This window comes from Branchiostoma lanceolatum, chromosome 12 (genome assembly GCF_035083965.1).
Source record: "Branchiostoma lanceolatum isolate klBraLanc5 chromosome 12, klBraLanc5.hap2, whole genome shotgun sequence".
Classification (NCBI taxonomy): domain Eukaryota; kingdom Metazoa; phylum Chordata; class Leptocardii; order Amphioxiformes; family Branchiostomatidae; genus Branchiostoma; species Branchiostoma lanceolatum.
Window position 1 is genome coordinate 7,722,779 of NC_089733.1, and position 19,824 is coordinate 7,742,602.

Genomic DNA, 19,824 nt, shown 5'->3' on the forward strand with positions numbered 1-19,824 from the left:
GACACAAACAAAATCATTTGATATAGCAAAGGCGGATGCATTCTAATGTAATTTCATGTAGGGGGTAAGTAGGTGATATGATTTGTAGGAGTGAGCATGACATGTTGTTATTGTGTACTATCTATAACCATCTATGTCAGAGGGTATTTCTTTTAGGTCTGTAACGTCTGAAGCGCCGACTAGTAGTCCATGATAGTACTGCAGCATTGGAGTTGTCTGGTCTATATCAACAACCGGAAACAAGATGGCGACCGGTAGCTGTCAGAGGCCCAAATGGCGGCCCCCGTCGATTCGAAAGACACAGTAGCTATCGCGAACCTGTAATTAGCGTTATGATTTAGAATTGTCAATTTTGCTGATGATTTTTGCTGATGAAATTCTATTTTCTAGACTTGATTAAAAAACGTCGACACCCACTTGAGTATATCGCCTGCGGCCGTGGACCGGTAGATGTCGCACGTGTGCAGAGGACCTGTGTGGCCAGCCTCCTTACACAGAGCCTCGTGGAACTGGAACTGGATCACGTAACTCACGAAATACCTGTGGCGTATTAATAATGGCTATCAAACATCTGATAGCTTCTTGGTGATCGAACTGTAGTGACATGGTGCACCTTTAGCATATCACTACAGTATATACCTGTCAACAGCCCACTACTTTGTCAGTATTTGATGGCAACATGTGTGACGTAATATTAGAAAATGAAGTTTTTGAGGTTGTTTTTATTCCCATTTCGCAGGGGAAGCGTTACAGAAATCGTTTCACACTGTACCTGATTAGACTCTACCAGTCTCCACGGGTCGCTGGGAAAATAGCAGAAATTGGCCAAATAGAGTCAACGTAATGAAGGGAGTCGGCTATGGAGATTTAGTCAAACATTGCAACCCTGGGTAGAGTCTAGTACCTGATGTAAGGCGTGTTGTTGGGGATGTGGAACTTGCAGCCAGGATCGAACAGGGTCTCATCTCTGATGCTGGGTGCCTTTATTCCCTGATACTTGGTCCTATAGGAAATAAGTGAAAACACACACACAAAAACAATGCTCTACTGAGAAAGGATAAGGATTTTTCTAACAGTTGATAAGTTATGAGGTGTAGATCTCTCCTTGGTTCTGAAAAGTATAGCCCTCACTGTTCTTCTGTGCTGGGAAGCAGAACGATACAAGACAGAATGTGATCCACAAGGCAACAGAACAAAAAACGCAACTTTTCTCACAACTGGCATGGAAGGAACGCCCCCCAGACAGAATTTGTCACTGTGTTTCTTGATTATCACTGCTACGCACTCCCTTTATACATAGACCGTGGGTGTTTTCACTCCTGTAGCTTTGGGGGGGGGGGTGACTTTTCTTTGTGATTTTCTCACCTCCCTTTTGTAAATTGATTAGATTACGTTTGTGTACTGCCTTTTCACCCTCCCCCACAAAAGCCTACCTGAGTCTCCACCATTCGGCATTGTAGTTGTCAGAACCAATGGTCCCATCGAAAACACGCCAGCGCCATTGGTCAATCAGATATCCGAACGGGATGAACACAATTTTGTACAGCGCTGTGGACATCAGGAAGTTGATGTCGGCCTCTATAAAAAAATCAAAATCAAAATCAATTAGAGAAACGTTCCTAAATGGTAAGTTGAAGAGGACAAATTTAGCTTAAGGTACCGTTGAAAGGTGGCTGAGGAGTTTTGGGATGTTATTGAAAAAAAAACCTTTATACATCTCTGTAAACCTTCCTAAACCTTTTTTTTTTCAAGTAGTACCTTATAGCAAGGTGATAATATAGGCAAAATGGTATGACGTCATGATTACATCATCAAGGGATATAAGGCCACGCCCATTTGTAGAAAAAAGGCTCTCCTTGGTTTGTACTTCGATGATTATCAATATAACTTTGCAGGAATGTACATGATAGTAATACATCAAGGATTGTGTGTGCCTATGTTTACATTTTGAAATGATGATTTTGGGCGAATTTTTTATAAAAGAATAACAATAAAAATTCGCTAAAAATCGTCATATCAAAATATAAACATAGGCACGCATAATCCTTGATGTATTACTATCATGTACATTCCTTGCTATAAGGTACTACCTGAAAAAAAATTAAGGTTGAGGAAGGTTTACAGAGATGTATAAAGGGTTTTTTTTCAATAACATCCCAAAACTCCTCAGCCAGCCTTCAACGGTACCTTAAATCAAACTTAGAGAGGATATAACACTTTCCGTGAATAATTTCTTGAGATTGGAGAATCACTGGATAACAAAGTTCTTTATTTACAACCAACACATACAATCACAGCCAAGGTTTCGGTGACCATCTGTCACCTTCCTCTGATACTATCCGGAACTACAGGATAGGTGTCGCTGCTTACAATGCGGTCCCAAAAGTAAAGCATTGTCCAATTTGCGGGCCCAAACGTGAAGAATTGTCTTATATACAAGAGAAAATATTATCATAAATAAAAAAAAGAACATTGTGCAGCAGAAATAGATTAGGAAGTTAACATTGTCATTTACTTCTTGTGACTGAGTCTACACCACCACCACTCCCACCCCCCCCCCTTCCCACAATAGAACACTTTGTTTTCTACGTTTTGTACTCACGGGGGTCCTCGGTTACTTCATCTAACAGGCCTATCTGTTTGAGATGTTTGGGTGTGGCCACAGAGAGGGCGAGGACATCCCCAACTGCCTCATGGAATCCTTGATTAGCACCACCTCTGGAGAGAAAAACAGGCTTGGTAATGAACGGCTGAATTACAATAATGAGAATATAAACTACAGAACATGAAACATTATTCCCACTGTGGATTCCAAGACTTGTAAAATGTTAATTAATTAAAACGTGCCTTCAAACTCATTTTTGAACATATTTTTAAGAAGCTTACATGCAAAACAATAATCATGTACATCACATATGCATGTTACCTGTAAACAAAGGGCTGGTCGGCGTACTGTATGTAGTACTGTATGTGTCCCATCTCGTGGTGTATGATCAGCAGTTCCTCCATTGTAACATCAGTACACTGCTTAATCCTGCAAAATAATTAAATGATCTAAAACTGATATAAACGTTTGGGGTCCAGGAATATATCAGTATGATTTGGTTGCCACAGTTTCCAACCAAACATCCATAGTACACATATCTTACAGAAAATGGCTGTCCCATTATTGTAGTAGACAGCAGAAGTGAGCTATACCCACGATGTAAAACAACACACAATCATTTTCAGTGAGCAGTTTTTCGGTATTTCTTTCGGCAGATCAGTCAGCTGTTCCCATTACCCTTTGCAAACGCGCATGCGCATATTAATTTGGTTGCTCAGCCAAATCAATGGGACCTAAAATGTTCGTGTAAAACTTTATCATAACAGAATATATGGCAATCATAGCCACAGAACGGGGCGCTAATAACTAGAAATACACCTAGGAAATTATGTGTAACCTGAAGTCCCTGTCCCTGCCGAAGTCATAAGCCAGGGCGTAACATACGAGTTCCCTGCCGTCCGTGGGCCGAACCAACATAGACCTCTCCCAGAAGGTTTCCGGCATGGCGCCCAGGCCCAGGGACGTGAAGAACTCCTCAGACACACGGAACATGTGCGTGGCGTTGTAGTTCTGTAACATAGCGTCCGGCAATGAGTAAGATGTATCAAGTCAAAATGTCAGAGTAGAAAAATACGGGAAAGGAAAGACTGACCAGTTCCACCATCTTGGGTGTGACGTCAATGCCACCAGGCTTGTTGGGATACGGCTCCACTAGGTCATAGATGTTGTTCCAGTGTTGCGACCACATGTTACCTTATGAGACACAAAAGTAACGTTGTCGTTACATTCAAAAATGCAACTGCAAAATGAATCGGCACGCCCCCCCCCCCCGGCCCCCCAATTTTTGATACCTAAAGGGGTTACTTACCAAACAGATGGGCGGGGATGGGGTCGGATAGGCTAACCCTGTTGCCGTAGGTCTCTCTAAGCTTCCTCCTGACGTAGGCGTGCAGGTTAAGGTAAAGCGGTTTCAGCTCCTGGTAGATGTTCTCCAGATCCTGTTCGAACGAGTCCACCTCGTACGAGGACCGCCAGCTCGCCCCGGTGTCAGAAAAACCTACAGGGGGCAGCAGAAGCGGTGAAGATTACTAGTACTTTCATCATTGTAAGATTAAAAAAAGAACAAAGAGATATTTTTATCCTAATTACCTTATTGGTGCCGTTTGGCTCTCTAATTTACTGCTGCGGAACTGACCTTTTTTTTTAATTTCGTGTTCCGGGCATGCTGTGATTGTGATTCACTGGTAGAAAGCTTTCAAGGCAGACTGTAAGAGGTGTAGGTTTGGGTCCCCTAGCGGCATTTTTGGAACTGCAGGGGCTGTTTCAGACTTTGAAGGAAAATACTATAACTAAAGAAGGGGTTGATTGATGGTCATGATTTTTGTTAAGTAGATAGCTTAAGTGGTGATTTGTATGATTCAATTCATATGATGCAAACTAGGAGTTAATTTGCGCAATTGATTAAGAAAGATTATAAATCCCCTGCATTCCATGATAGGACTCTCAAACACGTAATGTATGCAAATGAGGATGCCATTTGCATTATCATTGAGAAACATTTATGATATGCCACTCGAAAAGGTTAACATCATTTGGCGAAGACATAAGGTCGTGGAACTCTAGTTGATGATGTGACGTTCCTTACCATTAGCCTGGGCAGCTTCGTTACTGAGACTGACGAACTCCTGATAGAGCGGCCTGAGAGGCGGGCCCGCCGACGCCCTCCATCCGTCCCAGATGAACTGCAGCCGGTCATAGTCACGCCCGGTCGCCAACTCTCCCACCAGATCTACGCGAGATATCACGAGAACACATTGTTTATTCCCATATGTACAATCATAAAAACAAAGATAAACAGGGCAAAAAAAACATGCAGGAGGGCAGAAGCCTATGTAGCGTTTCGTGGGCCTCCCTTCGAAACTAGACAATAGGAATTTTTTAACTTATACATAATCAAAACTAAGCAAAATTAACGAAAGAACAAATTGAAATTATACTACAAATCCCAATGAAACAAATCAAAAAGAAGAGGAACTACAAAATAGATTTTGAGTTGTAAACATAAGTATGATTACGATATATAATAAATGTGATTACGCTACACATGATCAATGTTAAACATAGTTTACAATTCATAAATAAATAGATCAAAATCATAAAAATATATCTATTTTAATATCAAATATCAATTAGATGTGTTCACATCAACTTGCATGTGACTTCAAGTACTTGAGGTACTCGTAAATTTGTAACTTTAATTGTAATTTGGTATTTTACTGAATTCCGACGAAGAACGACTCACCCGGTTGATCCACCATACAGTTTTCCTGTCCGTCTACGGTTTCACAAACTTCTACCGTGCCGTAGATCCGTAACATCTCTGACTGTACGTTCGCGAGCTGTAGAAACAACACATTTTCAATCAGGTAAAAAAATAGGTTAGAAATTGTTCTCTAATCTAAAACTTCGCCCAGTATAATCACATTTTATTTTGTAGCTACAAGTAGCTAATAAACACTTTGTGAGTACTTGCATCATCTTTGATCTATGCTATGTTTTCCGTCTGTTGACTAAAGCAACTTACCCGCTCCAGTTTGGTTTGATCCTGCAAGGCGGCGCTTCCGATATTTGTGATGTAGTTGAACTTCCGCTTGGTGTCAAACGACATGCCCGACCAGTCCCAGAGTGCTGTAGCTCTCTGTGCCATCTCCTTGTTGAACTGTGACGTCTCCAAACTAACCTCCACCTGAAGAAAAAGAATTTTGTGTATTTTTCTTTTTCCTGCCATATTTGATTCATTTATCTGGAACCCTCTTGTAGTTTTACTTAAAGTTTCTCACCTTGAGGCTTGACACATATTTACCATGGCACGCTTTACACACAAGTTTTGGGGTCGACTTAGGACTGTGTAAACAGGTTTCCTCGAGTCGCTTGAGGCAGCTCCAGAAGTGACTCAAGTCGCTCAGCCGGAGGGCCAAGTCGTGCGTGTAAAGGCCACTGAACAAACTTGGAATCAACTCCTTATGATATCACAATAGGTGTATACTGTAAGTCAAGAGGCAATTTCGATTGAACTCGGCAGCGCTCATATCTGTTACGGCTTAAATGGGAATTGATGGCTTTGACGCATTATAACGTACGTTGAAGTGAGACGATATGGAGTTATGTACATGTCGAGGTACCGAAGCAGTTTGATTTGTCTGTGTGCATTGGGTGTTGTCCAAATGTAACCTCCTTGAATTCACTGTTAATGTTGTCAATTAATCAAAAGCTTTTGAATGTCAATTAATCAAAAGCTGTTGAATCTAGACTTTTGGCTATTTGTATGGACTAGTGAATGATTTACATGACCACTGTTTGGTTAAGCAGTACGGATCAGGTTTGGGTCAGGGCCACTGTGAACTTAACACCAACTTTAACTCTACCTACCATATATATATACAGCGACCGTAATGAGAGAAACGCCTCTTTGTAATTGAGATCCTACTGTGTAATGTTAGTTATACAATACCGTTCAGATTTAGCATTTAGGAATGGGATGCCCGCTTTATTTAGCAATACAGTATCGTGACAAATTACACTATGTCGAGCTTAACTACTAAGATCAACTGTACAACTACATGTACAGGAAAATTTTAAGTAAGAATTGTATCACCCTGTTGCCCATTTCTGAATATGTTTGACATGACGAAATGTAACGTTACATGTAGTTAACGCTTAGTAGTTTTTTGGCATTCCAAGACGCTATGCTAACCTCTCGCTGCTGCGTTTCTTCAGTGAAATTTGTACGGTAGGCCCAGGATGCAGTAGAATCCTTGTAATACACATCCTGTACTACAGTGTTGTACCACTCGAGCCACGCTATCGCTGCAGTTTCGTCTGTTCTTGGCGTTCCCGCTACACTTACGGCGAGAAGGAAAAGAATGGCAGGAACGGATATGGTTTGACCTGACATTTAGGTACCTTCTCTTCCCAGCGCGTGTACCAGTTGTTAGCTGTAAGGTGCTGAAGGGGCGTGGTGTTTACATTGGAAGTACCATTTCATTTGGTGCTTTGTAAGTATTTGGTGCTTTGTAAGCATGAAATGTTGTTTCAACAAAAATATACAAAATGCGTTAGAAACAAAGATGGATCAAAATGAAAACAATGCCCTTTTACTCTTCGATTTAAAAACAACAAAAGGATTCGTAGATCCGTAGTCCCCTCCCCTGTTTGATGATCAATGGCTTGCCCCTTCTTGGTTCACCTACGTGCGCTTTGCGTTTGCAAGATTGTGTAGCAGTTTGGAGGTGTGAACTTGTCGTTACTCAGCAACTTGCTGTCACCCCTGATCCAACACTTCAATTGAAATTTTATTGATCTTATTTTCTGTGCTGTAGCACTGTCATTAAACTGAACTCATCACCAAAGAAGACTGTTGACGAAGCCTGGGATTGGACCGAGTTTCACGTCGTAACAACCTGCAACAGGTTTTACCTGGTACCGAAGGGATCGACTCCGAAACAGCGTCACATATTCAATTCAAATTCTATTGCTTTTATTTTCTGTGCTATAGCACTGTCATGAAACTGAACTCATCACCAAAGAAGAAAGTTGACGAAGCCTGGGATTGGACTGAGTTTCACGTCGTAACAACTTGCAACAGGTTTTACCTGGTACCGAAGGCATCGACTCCGAAACAGCGTCACATATTCAATTCAAATTCTATTGCTTTTGTTTTCTGTGCTGTAGCACTGTCATGAAACTGAACTCATCACCAAAGAAGACTGTTGACGAAGCCTGGGATTGGACCGAGTTTCACGTCGTAACAACTTGCAACAGGTTTTACCTGGTACCGAAGGCATCGACTCCGAAACAGCGTCACATATTCAATTCAAATTCTATTGCTTTTATTTTCTGTGCTATAGCACTGTCATGAAACTGAACTCATCACCAAAGAAGAAAGTTGACGAAGCCTGGGATTGGACCGAGTTTCACGTCGTAACAACCTGCAACAGGTTTTACCTGGTACCGAAGGGATCGACTCCGAAACAGCGTCACATATTCAATTCAAATTCTATTGCTTTTATTTTCTGTGCTGTAGCACTGTCATGAAACTGAACTCATCACCAAAGAAGACTGTTGACGAAGCCTGGGATTGGACTGAGTTTCACGTCGTAACAACTTGCAACAGGTTTTACCTGGTACCGAAGGGATCGACTCCGAAACAGCGTCACATATTCAATTCAAATTCTATTGCTTTTATTTTCTGTGCTATAGCACTGTCATGAAACTGAACTCATCACCAAAGAAGAAAGTTGACGAAGCCTGGGATTGGACCGAGTTTCACGTCGTAACAACCTGCAACAGGTTTTACCTGGTACCGAAGGGATCGACTCCGAAACAGCGTCACATATTCAATTCAAATTCTATTGCTTTTGTTTTCTGTGCTGTAGCACTGTCATGAAACTGAACTCATCACCAAAGAAGACTGTTGACGAAGCCTGGGATTGGACCGAGTTTCACGTCGTAACAACTTGCAACAGGTTTTACCTGGTACCGAAGGCATCGACTCCGAAACAGCGTCACATATTCAATTCAAATTCTATTGCTTTTATTTTCTGTGCTATAGCACTGTCATGAAACTGAACTCATCACCAAAGAAGACTGATGACGAAGCCTGGGATTGCACCGAGTTTCACGTCGTAACAACCTGCAACAGGTTTTACCTGGTCCCAAAGGGATCGACTCCGAAACAGCGTCACATATAGACACAGAAGACTCGGGAGGGATGTTAAGAGAAAGAGAAGTTGATCAAAAGAAAAGTACTCGAACGTAAATCTAGACGTGTCAGACGAAACATCAAACTATGATCCACCATTTTGGACAGAGTGGAATTATTTATGGCATGAAGCCGATTATTGATAAGTTAAACTGTTTAGGCCAGTCAACTAAAACGTTAAAAAGCTATTCATTTCTATATCAATTGGCCTACGTAACCATTGGGGTCGTGTAGCGTAACGGCAGGGTGTTCGGCTCAGAACCAAGAGGTCCCGAGTTCGAATCCCCCTGACACCACCGATGTTGTGCCCTTAGGAAAGGCACTTAACACGACTTTCCTCACTTCGCCCAGGTGTATAAAATGGGTATGTTGTTATCTGTACGTGGCACTGTTAATATAAGTTACAAAACTTGAGTGCAGTGCCACGTCGTCCTTGTCTGTCAAAAACCAAAGTAACAAAAAAAAAAACAAAACAAAAATGAACACACTATGTATCAAACAATTCATAAGTATATGTTGAAAAGTGACCACCTTTATATGGTAAAATAGATTTTACTGAAAAATCATGTATGCTACAGAGAGCTCTCCTGAAATGCTAAATGCAGGGGTCAGGGTGTTTCAGCTACTTTGCATAATATGTAGATTTCATTTAAACATATCGAATGCTAAAAATGTAACACGTCTTTCTACATTCTGCACCGTTATTTACCTTAGTTTACAGAAATCACTTTCACACACAACATTGACACGTGGTTACCCTTTATTTTGCTATCATGTCCTTGAGAAAAACAGGTGTGATTGAATGTTCAGGACGTTTTAACACAATCACATCATGTTTTTCTATACTAAAATTAAACAGTACTAGTTGAGGCGTTGCATAATGACTTGGCTTTGGCCAAGCATTCAAAATATAAACACATTCATCATCATTTACTGCACATTTAGAGAAATATTATGAGAGCAACAATCTTTTAACCCTTTCTAGACTGCAGGCTTTTTTGGGCTATCTGGGACTGGGACGGGGGGGGGGGGGGGGGGCTCATTCGGCCCCTCCCCCTCATAACTTCCAAACGGTATGGTGTATCATCACCAAATTTGCAGGGAGTGATGCACACGTGAAGGTTAATAATTTCTATAATTTTGGTGACGTTACGACGTAATATGACGTAAATATGACGTCATCGATGTGATTTTTTGGCTAGATATGGAATTCCCGTAATATCTGAAGGTATTAAACAAGAAAGTGTGTCATATTGATGTCAAGGTATACCAAGACATCTGACGTCAATGGTAACTAAGCTGAAGTAAAAATGACGTCATTCTGTGTTGTTAGCGATCCCTCGGTAACCGCCATCTTGGATCGGCCATTTTGAAATTTCTAAAAATCCTTTTTTTCCCACTTATGACTCCAAAACACACTGGAAATAGACTAGAAACGTTAATCTAAATGTTTCTGGTAAAGAAAATACCAGTAGTCAATAAAAAATCAGGTAGCTTGCCATCGCACAGTGCATTGTTCGATGACATAAGAACGGAATTATGGATAAATGAAACTACTCAAAAGAGATGAATGTAGCTATAGCTTGATGTTTGTAGCTAATTTTTATTGCTCATCATAACGGTAGGAAGGTGGCTGAGGGTGTTCAACACCGGAACAACATGGCTGCCATCAAAGCCAGGAGCATGACGGGAAGGGTTGTTCGGAGAGCCCGGGCGAAACTGGTAGCTGTAGGGCAAATGGTAAGAACAATATTCACCTGAATGAAATGCAATGGAATATGTAAGTTTCGTAAGGTGACCTTGTCTTATTTTCACACTATTTTGGATAATATAGAAAACTGTAAATCCATTTAAGTTCGCGTGGAGGTACACAATACAAATAGTCCAAACAAATAAGATATCCGTTACTACAGCTGACGTGTTCCGCCGATGGGCGGTTATACCAGCACGTCAACGGAACGTACTGCGCCTGCGCGAAACGCTTCTATGTAATGTACATAGGGATTCAGAAAAACGTACCATATAAGGTCGTGTTCGCATATATAAGGATAATATCCCGTCTATAGTTTCCAAATGTTGTGTCGAAAAAGATATCTTATGCAACAGGAAAAAATTATGATGCAACGTTACCAAACATCCAACAGAAACCTAGGTTTTCTGTTGTTTTCTGTTGGATGTTTGGTGAACGTTGCATCATAATTTTTCGTGCTGGTTATACCGGCTATATCATCATTTGTTTACAACATCTACGCCGATTCCATTTGGCGAGAAGCCACATTATCACACATCAAGTCCATTCACCTGGATCCTTCGCATCTTGCCAGGTCTCGGCGTCCCACCCGAGTCTTTCCCTGTTCTCCCAGTTCTTCTGTTTCAGCCAGTCCGTCAGGGGCTGGAAGTACTTCAGGAGGGAACTAGCGGTCATCGACCTTTGACCTGTGATGGCCTCCATAGCGTCAGGCCATGGCCGACTCGTGCCCATCTGTAACATAGCCCTGCAACATCCACCCGAACAAAATTATTTGCTGGCCAAATACGTATAAGTATATGCGTTTTAGTGTAATTTCATGTCGGGGAAATTAATTAAGTAGGTGACAAGACTTGTACTTAACATTATATGTTGTTATTGAGTACTAAGTTATGTCACGAAATTATGTTTTTGTTGGAATTCCGCAGCTCGAAGGTACTGAAGCGCTAACTATCAATCCATGATGGTACGGCAGCCATGGAACTGTCTGGCCTATATCAAGACCGGAAACAAGATGGCGGCCGGTAGATATCAGAAGCCCAAGATGACGGCGCCGGCGATGCCAACGAGTGTAAAATAGGTTTAGCTATCGCTAACCTGTTAGTAACCTTTACGATTTAGAATTGTCAAATTTTGTAGACTTAGAGGAAAAAACATCGGCACCCACTTGAGTTTATCGCCTGCGGCCGTGGACCGGTAGATGTCACACGTGTGCAGAGGACCCGTGTGACCGGCCTCTTTACACAGAGCCTCGTGGAACTGGAACTGGATCACGTAACTCACGAAATATCTTAGACGTGAAAAGTACATGATAAATGATTAGTGTCAAATATCTGATAACTTCTTGGCCATTATGTGAACTGTAACGTTACTTACATTTGGTGTAAATTTCGTTTTTAAAATCTTTAGACGCACACTGCAGTACCCGTTAACAGCCCATTCATTTGGTAGCATTTGGTGGCAACGTGCCCAATGTCGGAAAATGTGCTTAACTTCTAAAGGATCATTTTTATGACCATTTATACAAGGAAAGCGTTATAGGAATGTTTTCCACTTCACCTGATGTAAGGCGTGTTGTTGGGGATGTGGAACTTACATCCAGGATCGAACAGGGTCTCATCTCTGGTGCTGGGAGGCTTTATTCCCTGGTACTTAGTCCTACAGGAATAATAAGTGAAAACAAACACATACACAAAGACAATGATTTACTGAAGACCCAGGGAAGGGTAAGGAGTTTTATTTCAGTTAATAAGTCATGACCATTTTAGGTGTATACTGTAACGCCACAAAGATATTTACAGAGCGATGCCAACAATTCAAATCGTGCCCAAAGTAGATGCAACAGACGCTACGGGGGTACCCAGGTAAAAAGGACAGGATATGCATGGAGAAGTAACAGGTGATACAGAGGAGTAGTGGGCGGCACGTACACGGCGGTGTGACGGATGATAGGGCGTTGTAACGAGCGGTATGGAGGTATACCGGCGGTAAAAGGCAATACAAGGTGTAGGGCTCTCCTTGGTGCTGAAAAGGGTATCCGTCACTACAGACTTGTGTTAGACTGCAGCAGAACGAGTTATCGCAGCAGAAAGAAAACCACAACTCTTCTCACATCTCGTATACGGTCTACGTCATGGAAGGGACGCCCCCAGACAGGATTTATTGCAGTGTTGTTGTTTTTTATTGTTACTGCTACGCACTTCCAATATCTTTATACATGGACAGGGGTTTGCTTATTTTCCTGTTTTTTCTGAGGGACGATCGACTTTCGTTTGTAATTTTTTTTCTTCACTTCCCATTTGTAAATTGAATTGATTCAATTATGTTTGTCAACTGCCTTTCCACCCTCCCCTATTGAAAACCAACCTTAGCCTCCACCATTCGGCATTGTAGTTTTCCGAACCGATGGTCCCATCAAAAACGCGCCAGCGCCATTGGTCAATCAGATATCCGAACGGGAGGAAGGCGATCTTCTCCAGCGCTGTGGCCATCAGGAAGTTAATGTCGGCATCTAAACAAACATCAGATCCAAAATAATTTTACGAAACATTCAGTTTATTGGACTGCAACTGTATCCTTTGGCTATCCAAGACTTTTGATATCAGCTACTCTTCCAGAAAAGTTTCTAAATGGTACGTTAAAGTAGCTAGATAAATTAAAGCTTAGAAAGCATAGAGCACGATTTTCCACATGTTGTACTTACCGGGGTCCTCTGTTACTTCGTCCAGTAGGCCTATCTGTTTGAGATGTTTGGGTGTGGCCACAGACAGGGCGAGGACATCCCCAACTGCCTCATGGAATCCTGGATTAGCGCCACCTCTGGAGAGAAAAACAGGTTAAGAAAACTGCTACTTAAAAACAAATAGATAAGAGTAGGGGCATGCCCCGAAGCGAGTGGATCAAAACATTCCGGTCTAAATGGGGTAGGGAATTTCCTGAGCAGCCTTCGTAACCCCTGCTTGTCCTAATGGGTCAGTGAAGTCATGCATGTCTCAAGCATTGATGTTTCTGACCTAGGGTGAAGAGATGCTGCTTCAGTAACAATTAGTTCAGTGCTTCGATGAGTGCCCCCCTACGGCCTTGCACTGAGCGAGTTCGTTGAAATACAGAACGCGAAACATTACTGCGACTGGGAGAGATCAAATGCATTTATACTGTTATTTGCTCTGCAGCTTAAAAAAATAGTTTTTTTTTTCTTTTTCTGGAAGAATTTTTAAAGCTTGTTAGCTATATAATATACAACATGTCACCTGTAAATAAGGGGCTGGTCGGCGTACTGTATGTAGTACTGGATGTGTCCCATTTCGTGGTGTACAGTCAGGAGATCCTCCATTGTAACATCAGTACACTGCTTGATCCTGCGAAAGCATTAAATATCCAAAAATTATAATATAATTGTTTGGAGTCCAGGGATACATCTGTAAGAGTTAGTAGCCACAGTTTCTTGCGAAACGTTCCATATAGTACGCATGTCGTGCAGCAAATACTTGTCCCATTGGTGTTAGACAGTACACAGAAGTAGACAGTAGCTATAGAAGTGAGCTATACCAATGAACTAAAACTCACACAACATCTGCACCATTTCTAATGCGTAAACTGTTGGTAACCTTTTGAGGATGAACTCATCGTAAATCAGTTACCCATTACCCTTTGCGGTCGCGCATGCGCACGATAATTTGGTTGCTCAGCCGAACCAATGTCACCAAACATGTTCGTGAAAACTTTATCAAAACATAATATAATATATGGCAATTGTAGCCAAAGAACATGGCACTAATAACTAGATACACATGTCAACTAGAAATGTGACCTGAAATCCCTGTCCCTACTAAAGTCCCAGGCCGAGGCGTAGCAAACGACTTCTCTCCCGTCTGTCGGACGGACTATCATGGACCTCTCCCAGAAGGTTTCCGGCATGGCGCCCAGTCCCAGGGACGTGAAGAACTCTTCAGACACACGGAACATGTGTGTGGCGTTGTAGTTCTGTAACATGACGTCCGGCAATGAATTTGAGCAAGATACATTAGGTCAAAATTTGAGAATAGAAAAATACGTGAAAGGAAAGACTGACCAGTTCCACCATCTTTGGTGTGACGTCAATGCCGCCAGGCTTGTTGGGATACGGTTCCACCAGGTCAAAGATGTTGTTCCACTGTTGTGACCACATGTTACCTTCAAAGACACAAAAAGTAAATTGAATGTTGTCGTTACTTTATTAAATGTACCTGCAAAACGAAACGCCCCCCCCCCGTGGCAATTGCCTAAAAGGGTTAATTACCAAACAGATGAGCAGGGATGGGGTCGGTAAGGCCAACCCTGTTGCCGTAGGTCTCTCTCAGCTTCCTCCTGACGTAGGCATGCAGGTTGAGGTAAAGCGGTTTCAGCTCCTCGTAGATGTTCTCCAGATCCTGTTCGAACGTGTCCACCTCGTACCAGGACCGCCAGCTCGCCCCGGTGTCAGGAAAACCTACAGGTAGCAGAAAGAAACATTGAAAAAAAAAGCAAAAAAATCATTTTTTAACCTTGGCCAAAATTGTAATGTTCAGGTCATGTGTGTGTGTGTCTGTGTCTGTGTGTGTGTGTGTGTGTGTGTGTGTGTGTGTGTGTGTGTGTGTGTGTGTGTGTGTGTGTGTGCAGCATAATTTGAGTGTGGATGGATCATTGTAATATTTGGTAGGTGGGTAGGGGTCTTAAAAATGAAGATCAAGTTCGATAATGGGCCCCCACGCGGCTTTCCAATTTAATGCAGCGAAACTTCCTGTTTTTATATATCGTGTTCTGGACATGCTGTGGTCGTAATTCTTCACTGGCAGAGAGTAAGTGGTGTAAGTTTGGGCCCCCGTTTTTTTGAACCTGCAGTAGCTGATTGTGTTTCAGACTTCCACGGAGAATAACTGAAGGGGGGGGAGGGTGATCGATGTTTATGAATTTTGGTATGAGGATAGGTTAAGTGCTAATTTACATAATTCGAACGAATTATGCATAATCGGTGAGAAACAGTTATAACATGTCACTCGATAAGGTTAACATCATTTGGCCAAGATATGAAGTCGTGGAACTTGTGTTTATATATTGATGTACATGTTCCCCACCATTTGCCTCGGCAGCTTCGTTACTGAGACTGACGAATTCCTGATAGAGCGGCCTGAGACGCGGGCCCGCCGACGCCCTCCATCCGTCCCAGATGAACTGCAGCCGGTCATAGTCACGCCCGGTCGCCAACTCTCGCGTCAGATCTACGCGAGATATCACGAGAACACGATTAGAACAAGTGACTTCAATCTTGAGGTATTCGTAGATTTGTAAATGTACTGTTTTGCTGAATTCCGACGAAGAACGACTCACCCGGTTCAAAGTCCATGCAGTTTTCCTGTCCGTCCACGGTTTCACAAACTTTCGCCGTGCTGTAGATTCGCCGCATATCAGACTGGATGTTCGTGAGCTGTATCAAAAAATAACTGCACATTTTGTTTCATGTAAAAGTCGTGTCAAAATAACCTTAGGTAAAACTGCTCCGTAATCAAAAGCTTCGCCCAGTGCAATTGCATTGCATTTCGTAACTAGCTTGCAAAGACACAGCAAACGCTCATTAGTTATTATCTCCATGAAAAATGGAGATATGGTTATATGTGTGTGTGTATGTGTGTGTGTCTGTGTTTGTGTGTGTGTCTGTGTGTATGTGTGTGTGTGTGTGTTTGTGTGTGTGTCTGTGTTTGTGTGTGTATCTGTGTGTCTGTGTGTGTGTGTGTGTGTATGTGTGTGTCTGTGTGTGTGTCTGTGTGTGTGTCTGTGTTTGTGTGTGTGTGTGTGTGCGTGTGTGTGTATGTGTGTGTGTGTGTGTGTGTGTGTGTGTGTGTGTGTGTGTGTGTGTGTGTGTGTGCTTGTTTGTGCTTGTTTGTGCTTGTTTGTGTATACGGACTACTGTAACTGATCAAATGAACGACGGATTTTCATGATATTTAGTTTGCAGTTAGCTTAGACAGTGATGTACCTAATGAAATACGAATTACTAGTATGCAAATTGGTACTTAATTTGCATGATTAATGAGCATCTATGTTTGTAGTGTTTTCTATTATAGGACTCAAATATATGTAACATATGTAGGTTATGAACATTAACAGATATCAGTTATGCAAATAACCTACTAATTTGCATAATCAATGCGAAAGCCCCATGATTCATCTTAGTGGTAAATGATTAGACTGTCAATATTGCGCTAGCGGCTCGGTCCTAGTCTGGTTCCCAGGTAAAATATGAACATACCCGCTCCAGTTTGGTTTGATCCTGCAAGGCGGCGCTTCCTATGTTTGTGATGGAGTCGAACTTCCTCTTGGTGTCGAACGACATGCCGGACCAGTCCCAGAGCGCTGTGGCGTTCTGCGCAACCTCCTTGATGAACTGCGACGTCTCCAAACTAACCTCCACCTAAAGAAGAACAACATTTTGTCCTACATTTTTTAATTAATTTATCTGGAACCCTATGTTGTAGTTTTACTTAAAGTTTCCCACCTTGAAGGCTTGACACACTATGACACGTTGGCGACCTCACTGCGACCAAGCGACCTGACAGAACTCTGATCGATAAAACACGAGTATTTCCAGTGACTACACTTTTTTATGTTTTGTTGTCTTTTTAGTCATACTTGTACGTTTTACATGAAATTCCCATTGTAGAGTCAATGGTAACACAAATCCAGTTTAGAACGCAGCAACGCTGCCAACGTGCCGCGGGTGCAGTGAGAGGGGGGCTTGAGGTACGGAGATACCATGTAAGTCAACGTTAGGCTTGAACACGGCAACGGTCATATCTATCACAGCTTAAATGGGGATTTATGACTTTGTTGACACTTGTACTTGTACTCGCCCATTTGTAACTCAGCAACATGCACGGGGTACACTTATCCCACTGTTGCCCTAACCCTGAACCCTTTTGCTGGATTCTTCCGCTTTGGACCTTTTTTAGTTAAAACATTTTTGGACCATGATATACGCTAGTGACATCAACCAATTGTGAAAGACACTTATTGGTGTATTTTATGATTAGTCACTGTGGCAAAATACATGAAATACAAGAGTGTAATTTGTTTCGTAATCGGAAGGGGGCGCTTAGCTTACAACAACAGCAACATGGCTGCTTTGAGATGCTCCACCGATTGCAACAAGTTGAAGATTGTGAAGGTCAAGTACAGAAGGTGGGAAGACAGCAGGGTCTATAGACGTAGCAACAAAGACTCTAAAGTCTAACTTGAGACAGACGAAGAAAAACTACGGCAATCCCGAGAGGACCACTATCTACGGCACATTTCCACATGAACATTTCACAAAAACGCATGTACACTCTGGCATACTTACATAAAAAAGAAATATTACAACACTACATACATGAAATACAATCTGCAACGGATTGTGCCATTAAAAAATCCTGTCTGGTCAAAACGCGTACGGTCTCTTTCTCTTTAAGCAAGATATATACCAGTGCACAGAGTATTATATACAGTTTACAAACGTTCGTGGGGAAAATTCCGCAGACCGAAACGTTAATCCCCCTAGTACAAAACAGATCCTCAATAATGCCAGCAATTCCAACAGGACTCTAAAGCTAAGATCGATATATCGTTGCAAATCGTCTATGGTGCGATCGTTGTTTATCTATACTAGCTTAACATGAAACATTCATTCGCACTCTATCATAAAGCCATGGCCATGACTTATAAGTCACCTTGAATAGATTGTAACCCGAATCACGGACGGGAAAACCGGACTAGTACTGGGTCGGCTGTTCTCATAAGGGCAACATCTTAGGGAAGTGTCATGAAAGATCAGAAGGATAGGGAGTGTTCTTGTCAAGGGGTGGTGCATTTTTGATACTGTTGAGGGTTGGTATATCATTGTTTTTCGTTGTTGTTCCGATCCTTCTGAATTCCATTCTGCCAAAATTTGTTTCTTCTTTTTGTTTCAAAAACTTAACATTCCCTTTATTTCCCTGCACTTTGTCACTTAAAACAAAATGAGAGGGAATTGAACTGCCTTCCGAATTGATAAGGGACGGTGAAAGGTTTTAAGTGTCGAAGCAATGCGATATGGCCATGTGTATTGAACTGTGTCAAGTCAAGTCAAAGTTTATTGCACAAAGATTGTAACAGGTACAATGTAAGGCAAAAATAAAACACTACTGGCTATTTATATCAAACTACTAAAAGCTACAGGGAGGTTCTATGCTATACAATGGTTAGGGTCTAGGCTGTACAATGCTCCATTTCAAACTACCGTATTACATGAAGGCACTATCTATATAGTATTGTCAGAGGTAGATAATATCAACAGGAGATACAATAAGGAGTCGTATATGTCAATTATACAATTACATGAATGTCTTATACTACTAAATCCCTATTTCACGGATTCTGTTCTGCATAGATGTATAGATATATTGGCCTAGATATACAGATATTGTTTCAGGACATGACATAAGTACACAAAACGACTGAGGTAATGTTAAATTTGTCTTGCACTTAATTGTCTGCATTAACTTCACTCTTTCATCTTTATATGTTGGACATTCCATTAAGAAGTGATATTCGTCTTCGACATTTTCTTTACATGTAGGACAAAGTCTCTGATTGGCTGGGGCATTTCTGTGTGTACCTTGTTAAATTTCAAGACAGCTTGACAGAAACTCGCCTTTGTGTTGAAAGCCAAATTGTCATTGTTGTCAATTAACGCTTCTGAATCTAGACTGTTGGCTGTTTGTATGGGCTGGTAAATGATTCACATGGCCGCTGTAGATCTAGAGACGTCCAAACACCAAACCCAGGAGCTTTTTGGAATACGTTGTTTAAACAGTAGGTGTGGCAGGTAGACTACTTAGAGAGCTAGCCTTGTGTTGTTGTTTTTTTGTGTTTTTTCTGAGAAGTCTTTTTCTTATTATCATGACGACATGAGGAAAATTTTGACAGCCAACCTCGTCGAAACGTTTCGAAAGCCAGACAAGAAAAATAAAAGCAGACACCAAGTGTGCAGGTGGGTGGTTAAACAGAACGAATCGGGTTCGAGTCAGGGCCAATAACCACTTTGAACTTAACACCACACCTCCCCACCCAGCTACCATACAGCGTCCGTTGGGTAAGAGCGCCCCTTCATAATTGAGCTCCTACTGTGTAAAATCGTGTTAGTTCTGCTATGCTGTACAGATAAGAAATGGATGGCCCGCTTCATTAAGCAATTCTATAATATCGTGACAAAGTACACGTATATGTCGAGCTTCACCG

The 19,824-nt window shown here is 41.8% G+C and overlaps 1 pseudogene; it reads right to left on the reverse strand.

Annotated features, from left to right (window-relative positions):
• Positions 1-19,824, reverse strand: part of LOC136445703 (angiotensin-converting enzyme-like) — a 30,762-nt pseudogene that overhangs the window by 596 nt on the left and 10,342 nt on the right.